The following is an 8,931-nucleotide window of genomic DNA, read 5'->3' as shown; positions in this document are numbered from 1 at the left end:
CATCCTTAATCATGTCTAGAATGCCTTCTCTAGAAGGTCCACAGAGTGTGGCACAGAGGTCAGAGGTCAAAGTGATAGCATTGGAGGGGGTTAGAATAGTAGTCTGGTAGTTTAAACTGCTATCCTGATGCTGAATTGCAGCCAGGCACTCAGTCCCCACATGAACTGATAGTAGGATGTGATAACCCTAGTTGACCTCCTTCAGACAGCCTCTGGTAGAAAGGGTCAACGAAAAGGTCAGAAGTGGATGGCCTACATACCCAGACAGTAACTCACAGCATACAGGGCTAACAGCAGGGCTAACAGCAGGGCTAACAGCAGGGCTAACAGCAGGGCTAACAGCAGGGCTAACAGCAGGGCTAACAGCAGTACAACCCCAGTCTTCAGCACTGATCTGTGGGTAAGAGAGAGAGGTTAGGGAGGGGATCAGGGATCACGATGAGGTCATCACAGCCACCCAATTACAGATAAGTGTGTGTTTATTGTGTGTGTGTGTGGGTGTTGTTTATTGTGTGTATTTGTTTGTAATGTCCTCTACTGATCTGATGTTTTGTTATGTTTGCACATAATACATAAAAAAATCTTGAATTTCTTGAATTATTTCAAGTATCAAAGGTTATCTATTTCCAATTTTTCTCAGTATTTATTACACAATGTTTTGGGAAACCCTCAAGTAACAGAGTCTATAAATACACAGTGAGACAGCTGAACAAAGTAGCTGAACAGTGGAACATTGACTAATAACAATATTAGCACAGGCAATAACAATAACAAGGATAGTGACATCACAGTGATGCGGTTATTGTGCTGTGCATCTATCCTCTCTGAGTGGGGTGACACAGGCAGCTCTCCATAGCCCACTTGAACAGCCTTGAAATCTCCCAGGGTATGCAGACGTCACAGTATTTACAGTATGTACGCAGAGTCCTCACTGCCCTGCTACGTCAGTCCAGCCTCAGACGAGCGGGAAAACCATGCCGGAGATGGGTATGCAAGCATGCTGCAGTAAAACTAGAGGATTCACTGAGCAAAGCCCCCTGAGTCTGTGTAGTGTCACTACAGCTTTACTACCCTGTTTATCCATTGTCGTGTGTGTGTGTGTGTGTGTGTCTGTGTGTGTCTGTGTGTGTCTGTGTGTGTCTGTGTGTGTCTGTGTGTGTGTGTGCTGACAGAAAGGTCAGCTTGAACTTTCCAGTACACAAAACAAAATTATTTTTGTGTGAGCAAATCTCAGAGACAGAGAGAGAGAGAGAGAGAGAGAGAGAGAGAGAGAGAGGTTGAGAGATAGGGAGGGGGGAGAGATCTGTCTGTGTGTGAGAGATTCTATTTTCTCTCCACATCAGGCGACTTCATTGTCCTATGAGGTCATTCCCTAGAGCAGTGGTATTCAAAGTCGGGGTTAAACTGCAGTGGGATCGGCAAAATGAAAATAATAATACAAAAATTGTATGGGACAATATACAAACGTTTTTGAGAAAGATCAGTTGAAAGATAACATTTTATTGAGTAAATGTTCTTATTGGTTTCTTTTCACTTTGATAAGAGATAAAAATGCAAGGAATTGAAGAAAATATACAGATTTTAAGGTTGTGTCATTAGATTTGAGGTGGGGTGGGGTCGCAAGAAATTCATGGGGAAAAAATGGGGTTCCCTAGAAATTCTGGCAGAAAGAAATGGGGTCCCCGCTGAAAAGGTTTGAATACCAGTGCCCTAGAAGATGTCACTGGCCTGTGCTCAGACTGCCCAGAGGAATCATGGAGCATGCTCAGTGCTGTTTTCCCACTGAACTAGAGTCTCATCAGAGACACTGTGTGACTGTGACACACTCTTACTACCAGCTGCTGCGTCAGACCAGATAGAGAATGGTCACTTCCCTGTCACTTCCCGTCTACCATCCCTCCCTCAAGCCCAATCAGAACACCAGGTCAAGGTGGGGCGTGGTTCCACCCAGAAAGTCTGTCCCGTCCCTCCATGAGGAAGGCCACATCCAGACCCTAAGGGGTTTCACAACTCATCCCGGTGTGAGGTATGTCATATGTCTCTGTGGTTCAGTCTCAGCCCCTGCCCCATTGTGAATTCCCCCTCAGCGGTACAGCCCTGAATTCTCAGAGGATGTAACACCTCCCAGAGTAGTTGTGTTACAGAGGCGACACACACCCTCTCATTCACCTACTTACCGTAAGATCTGAGATCTGGTCATGGGCCATGCACATGTACTTCCTCGCTGGATGAGAGGTGGTGTGCCACAAATAATTAAAGGAAGGGACCAGTCCTTCTCTCCAGCCAAGAGGCAAAACTCTTGTCTCAAAGGGGTTATACTCACTACACGGTGTACCAAACAGTGTGCCGAATTGTGTGCCAAACAATAAGTTATATGGTAACATCTTAGTCAACCATTCCAGCTCATGGAACTACAGAATGGAAGGAAGGTGGAAGCTTGCTCAGTTCCTCGCTTGTTCTTTCTTATCTTTAACAAAACCTTTCTTTCCACATCCTCTTTCCTGTCACCTTCCTGCAGGAGTTTCCAGTTATATCCCCTCCCTGCATCCATCAATCAACCCCCCCCCAACCTGCTCCCTTCAGCAGCCCCTCCCATCATCAGCCACACCCCTTCACACTATATGGTCTATTACCGTGCAGAAAGTCCAGCAGGGTGGTTTTCATCTCAGAGCATGATCATATCATATTGATTCCACAGTACCAATCCCTGCCACTTCCACCACCTTCTTTTCTCACACATTCTTCACCCAGGGTACACATGATTTACCCTAACTCCACTTGGCCAGGCACCATTAATCCCCCATTTCCGGTATCCTCTCTTCCTGGGTGCTGTATAGCTGTGCCAATAGATTTACCACTCTATATAAGCATACAGACTGAATGCTGTACTCCAGGGAAATAAAGAAGGGCAATAATAACGTCCACACACATAATGACATCAATGGCAGACATACTGAGAGGTTTTCATTTGTCCTTGATTCACTATGGCAGGATTCCTGATGACAGTTTTATTTAGTGATGATTACAATCACATTTCTCAATTTTCCCCTCTCCTCTGCCATAGATGTCTAAAGATAATGTTTTTCAGTTGTTTTTCATTATCGTAAGACTTCATGGTAGAGTTGCTTCAAAAACATTGTCAAATGTTGTCAAACATTTTCAAAAGTCAGTGATTATAGTCCTCGACTGAGCGGAGGTCGTAGAGAATGCTGAAAAAACAGGATAGGGGAAAGCAATATCGCACTGGGCACACACTGGTTGAACCAACATACCAATGGGATGGCAGATACTGTTCACTATTTAGCTTTCACCTGTCCAGATGGGTAGCGACAAACGTTATTGTCTGTATCCACACACAACCACCCAATTAACCTCCATGGAATCCCCTTTTTTTAACAGAGAGGCCACCGGTCAATATGGAGTCTGGACAATTATTGACCATTCTCAAAGCCCGCTCCACAGTGAAGGGTCCCCTGCAGGCTCCAAGCCCCAGAGAGCAGGATGTTTATGGCTGCTATGGTCAGCCTGAAGCCTGATGCGTGTTTGTCTTTGTTCCAGAGAGCAAAGGGGCTTTGTTCTGCAATAACAAAAATAATCCCTAAAACAGGAGAGAGGGGGAAAGTCTCAGTATTGTTTGGTAGTTGGTGATGGCTGAGGACCCTGAAGAAAACAAAGCCCTGGAGTCCATTACAGCACGGCCAGTATGCTGACAATATCAGGTCGCACAAAAAGCCATTGTCAATGTTTATTACAAATAAAGTATTTATAATTTCTATTTTGTCTACTCAGTCAGGTCAACCATCATGTGTGTGTTGTTCTTTGCAAACTGCAGGTTCCTTTACTTACAGTGTATCTCCTGTGTAAGCCCCTCTTTTGGTCGAAAACCCCCTCACTGGATAAGACCTCGGTTTAACTGGACAATTTAGAACAGGAAAAACGACCAAATTGCGACAATATGAGAAGGTACTGTACATACACAATGTCCAGAGGCGATGAAGCTACCTTCTCATTGGGAGAGGCTACAGATCATCATTAGACTACACATATTTCTATGTGGCTAACTTTACTGAAGCCTGTGTAATATCTAGAATATTCTGACATTAGATAAAGAGCAAAGATAAACTGCCATGAGAAAATGACAGACTTAGTTAAGTTTCTCTGAAAATCAAATTGTAGCCCAAGATTCATCAGACACGTCCTGTACAGCTCATCTTCATCTCTAACACACTACTGATAAATAGGGCATTTCATCTAGTGATTTATGCGCTGGGTCTGTAACTCCCTGACACAGGAGACAGTGCCAGAGTGAGAGAGCCTTGATTTGTTCATTCAGACAGACAGAGCGGGAAAAGGGTTTTTACTGTTCCTTTGATATTGTTCACCAGTCATTTATCCGTCACCCAGGCCTCCCCAAACACCAACAACTTACATCTTCTGTCATGTGAGAGAATGTGTGGGGTTCACTTCAAAGAGGAAGTTGAGTGTAGTTTAAGACCTTCTCTCTGATAACAATCACTGGGTAACATTGAGAGAAATATGTCTTTGCTTTTCTGTTTTCAAAGAGTGTATCTAGACTGTAGAGTGTAAACAGGTATCAAGTGAAGTAATGTGTAGCCTCAGTGAACACTCACAACTCTCATATCCTTTGGAAGCCCTCAGCATGGAGTGGCAGGAACATCTGAGGTGTAAAGCCATTTTTTTAACATTGGAAATGTTAGACGTTGTATATTATGCATGTATATTCAAGATATGTATATTAAAGGCCGAATACCTGTGGCACCATATCGCTCACCGAAAGGTCTGCCCATGAATTTATATCAACAGCAGAGGGCGCATCATCTCCATCTCGGAGCCGTGTCCCAGGGCTGGGAAATCATTCTGGGTAAATAAGGCTTGTGTAGCTCTGCAGACCACAACATCAGCCTTGTCTTCTCCCAGGCAGTAAAATAACTACTCCAGATTATATTGATCTGTGTATCTATGGACACCACTCCTCCTGACAGAGACAGATGGGTCATTCCCTACCAATGGCCAAAGTTCAGCCAAACACTCTCCCACATTCTAAGGAAGTACAGGGAAAACATTTAGTGTCCTCGTCTCATGTGACATATTGTTCAGTGGAGAGACATATTACAGTAATTCAATCAGCACAGCGCAAGTCCAGGCAAAATACTGGAATGGTGACGTCATGTGCAGGGTGGATGTGATTTCACATGTTGACCATAAGATGGCACTCTCTAACACCCACTTGAACATAACCAAGAAACACAGGTTTCTTGGTTTTCATTCTGTATCATTTAGGGTACCAAAGCAACCTGAACATTTTTGTCTTGCCATTGAAACACTTTAATATCTAATTGTTATTAAGTGGGCTTATTCTGAGTGGGAAAAGACCATGACAAATGTAGTCTTTTCAAGCATGCCAGTTCAATCTTAATTATCTTGAATATAAAGGAATGGTATTTTTATTTGACACAATTAGGTCAATTGATTTCCTGTTAATCGTCCAACAAGCTCACACAGTCTCATGTCAGAATTAGACATTCATCCATGTTTCTCAAACGTCAAATTTCAAAGTGTTGAAGTTTAAGTTTAGGCATTAACTTTGAAATCTTAAGCTTAGGCATTAATTCCAAATTCTTAAGGTAAGGCTTAAGGTTTGGGATAGGCTTAAAACCAAAATCTCAAAAACAACTTTCATCCACTGGATTTAAACATGCAATCTTCTGCACCAGAGGCAGATTTTTACAGTCATCCGCCATCCCTGTCCACAACACCCTAGTCCACAACACCCTAGTCCACAACACCCTAGTCCACAACACCCTAGTCCACAATACCCTAGCAAAAACGAAACCTACTTGAAGGTAACATCGCTCACTGTTGCCCCTAGTTGCCGTTTTCGACTTCATCTCCCGACGTCCTCAGACATGGATGGACGTCTAATCCTGACTTGTATCACGGGTGACCTTGCTGTAATTGTCATGCTACAAAGACTGGCTGAGCTTTATTCCCTACCATGAGAAATTAGGTGCATTGTACTGTAATTAAACCTAATATTCAAACTCCCTATGGGGATTCTTAATTGATGTCGCTAACCCAGAATGTGTGGACAACAGGTGCTATTTAATTTCTCAAAATATACCATAAAAAAATAAAGATTTTAGCCAGTATCCTATTCCATTACAAGCAAATGCTGTTCAACTGTTGACAATAAACATTGACAATAAAAAAAAGCACAGTTGTGAAAAAAGTGAGTGGGATAAAGCAACATGCAGGCTTCTACTGTGTATTTGTTTGATTAACTCTCAGTGAATATTCCAAACCACACAGTAGAGATTGAGATCCACCACCCAGCTCCAGATTACGACTTGTCAATTTGGACTGATGATACTAAGGATGATTGATAGGTAGCAACTCCTAGCCATAATAATATCCCTAATGGCCATAATAATGTGAATAACCCGATGAGTAGCTAGTTCAGAGCACATTTGGATTAATGATGATGGACATTATTACCCTAATATCCTGATGAGTTGCTTGTCTCTGAATAGCAGCATTGGATTATTGATCAATTTATACATTTCTGCTGTCACATCAGTCCTGGCAATCAGGTGAGCTCCTTTATAAGGGTTACTCACATACATACACAGACTGTACACACACAGCAGCCATGGAAGGCACAGAGGGACCCAAATTCTACATCCCCATGTCCAACGCTTACAGGAGTGGTGCGGAGGCCTTATGAGTACCCTCAGAGTCATATGCCTGTATATAGAGAGTTGGGCCAATGCGGTTTCTTTCTGAACATTCCAAGAGCACCACTTTCTCCTCCATAGCCATTGCTAAGTGATAATTGACGCTTCTGCTTTGTGCTGTTTATTTCTGACAGTTTTCAGAACACAACCATAGAATTAGGAATTAGAATACTCATTTAACTTAATAGGATGTCTATGACCACAACACAGTACTGACTTGGATACAAATGATCCTAGTTCTAATCAATAAAAATGTCTTAAATTCACGGCTCAGTTTTGCTTATTTAGAGTGGATCATTTCGTATGGAATTGTATTGTTACATCACCTACATTTAGAGTAAAAAGGCACTAACATGGCATTCGTTCTAAAACCTGGCCAAACTCTCAATATATGGCTCAGAGTACCCTCAGTACTAGCTGGCTGATCTCTGAGCCTACGCATTTATGTCCGCATACATGTTCTTCCTCATCATCACCTGCCTTACCATCAACTTCCTCACATTCTAAGTCACCATCGAGCACAAGAAGCAGCGGACGGCCCTCCACTAAATCCTGCTCAACCTGAATGTGGCTGATCTCGTCACGGCGTTCAGCGGCTTCACCACCACACTCTACACCTCCATGAACGGCTACTTCGTCTTCGGCCTCACCAGCTACATCATTGAGGGCTTCTGCGCTACCCACGGCGGTCAGACCGCCCTCTGGTTCCTGGTGGTGTTGTGTATCGAAAGGAGGTTGGTTGTCTGCAAAGCCTATTATAAACTTGTGCGTCAGGGAGAGCCATGCCATAATGGGTGATCACCTGGGTGATCGCTGCTGCTTGTTCCGTGCACCCTCTGTTCGGCTGGTCACGTTACATTCCAGAGGGCATGCAATGCTCATGCAGTTTTGACTATTACACTCAGACCTCAGGGATCAATAAAAATTCCTATGTCATCAACATGTTCTTCTGCCACTTCACCATTCCCCTGGTCATCTCCTTCTGCTATGGCAACCTGTTCTGCTCCATCGAAGAGGCTGTTGAAACCACCCAGAGGGCTGAGAGGGAGGTCACCAACATGGTCATCATGATGGTCAACTCCTTCCTGTTGTGCTGGGTACCCTACTCCAGTATTGCCGTGTACGCCTTCACCCATCAGGGACTCACCTTCGGACCCTTGTTCATGACAGTTCCGGCTTTTTTTGCCAAAAACTCAGCCCTGTCCAACCCCCATATCTATATTTTGATGAACAAGCAGTTCTGCCACTGCATGATCACTACCCTGTTCTGCAGAAACCTCTTTGATGAGGAGGAGGGAGCGTCCACCGCCTCCTCCAAGACAGAAGCCTCCTCTGTGTCCTCCAGCTCAGTGCTTTCTGCATAAGATGGCTGCTGTGGCCCTTCTGTCTCCTCAGGTTATGGAAAAGTTTGACCTGCATAAGACACTTTATACATTCTAGTTCATTTCAACGTATGTCTGTAGATGCACATCTCAGTATACTGTAATTTCTGTGTTTACTTCACTGCCGTAAACATTTTTTATCTTAGAAAACCAAATATTAGTTACAGTACAAGAAGCCAGTTGATACAACTTAACTTTTAAGACAGAGGAGTAACTCATCTTTTTAAGTTAAAATACTTAGGATTTTTTATTAAGTCTTTACACTATAAGAACTCTTCAGTGCTTCAATTTAAAAAGATTGGTGACCCCAATCACTTGTATCTTATAATGTAAGAGTTGATGTAGCTAACAATTGCAAGTCAGTGGTGTAAGTTATCTTTTCAAGTTGAAACAACAATTTACAGTGTACTGAAGGGATCTTACAAGTTGAAAGAGTAGAACTGTTCATTAAAACATTTATAAAAATGGCCTATATTTTACTGAAACACGCACCTACTGAAATAACAGAACAGAACATGTTAACATCTACATTGTTTCTACCTGTTTTTGGTGGAAGTATGTACAGTACCTTTGGAAAGTATACAGACCCCTTGACTTTTTCAGGTTTTTAGATTTTTCTTGCTAATATATTAAAAAGAAAAAACTGAAATATCACATTTTCATAAGTATTCAGACCCTTTACTCAGTACTTTGTTGAAGTACCTTTGGCATCGATTACAGCCTCGAGTCTTCTTGGGTATGACGCTACAAGCTTGGCACACCAGTATTTGGGGAGATTCTCCCATTCTTCTCTG

General features: G+C 42.9%; 1 pseudogene; it reads left to right on the top strand.

Moving 5' to 3' along the window:
* The first annotated feature begins 6,670 nt into the window (after positions 1-6,670).
* LOC115207656 (rhodopsin-like) lies at positions 6,671-8,119 on the top strand (annotated as a pseudogene).
* Positions 8,120-8,931: the final 812 nt, after the last annotated feature.

Source organism: Salmo trutta, chromosome 14 (assembly GCF_901001165.1).
Source record: "Salmo trutta chromosome 14, fSalTru1.1, whole genome shotgun sequence".
Lineage (NCBI taxonomy): Eukaryota > Metazoa > Chordata > Actinopteri > Salmoniformes > Salmonidae > Salmo > Salmo trutta.
Note: the sequence above shows the minus strand (reverse complement) of the source record. Positions and strands in the feature narration are given on the sequence as shown.